Source organism: Trachymyrmex cornetzi, unplaced genomic scaffold (genome assembly GCF_001594075.2).
Source record: "Trachymyrmex cornetzi isolate Tcor2-1 unplaced genomic scaffold, Tcor1.1 scaffold795, whole genome shotgun sequence".
Classification (NCBI taxonomy): domain Eukaryota; kingdom Metazoa; phylum Arthropoda; class Insecta; order Hymenoptera; family Formicidae; genus Trachymyrmex; species Trachymyrmex cornetzi.
In genome coordinates, this window is record NW_017300130.1 from 82,576 (window position 1) to 83,109 (window position 534).

General features: G+C 36.5%; 1 pseudogene; it reads right to left on the reverse strand.

Moving 5' to 3' along the window:
• LOC108768415 (ATP-dependent DNA helicase PIF1-like) overlaps positions 1–534 on the reverse strand; it is a 4,774-nt pseudogene that overhangs the window by 2,349 nt on the left and 1,891 nt on the right.

Here is a 534-nt window from a genome sequence, read left to right on the forward strand (position 1 = left end):
AAAGTCTGTTAAATAGGGAGTTAGAAGATGATCAGGAAATGGAGGATTGATTTCTAGGATCTTGATTGGTTGGTATTCTTTTAGGTGGTCGCGACAGTAAGAGAAATACTGAGTTGTGATTGGTGAAAATGTTCACATTCCGTTAGGTCTAGAGGAGTTGCGAAGATTGGTCAGGTTCGTATGCGTGATGGCCAATGAGGTTGCAGCTTGAAAATGCAGCTATGCGTAAGCATATGCTAATGAGTTCAAGTACGCACCAAGAAAAAGATGGTTTTAAATACGCACGATACGCACTTAAAGGTTAAAGATCGCGTAGTGTTTATGGTGTCATAGTGAATTTCATATATATATTAATAAAAAAAATTTGTAATGGGATTTGTCGCGGGACGTGACAGTGGTAAGTCCGTATTTTTAATTTGTTGGTTTAAAGTTGCATAGTTATTAAAGTACGTTATTATGTGCGCCTTTCGACCCGTTATTTATTAAGTTTGGTTAACTAGTATTGAAGTAATCGTATTTCATATAGAGTCAGAT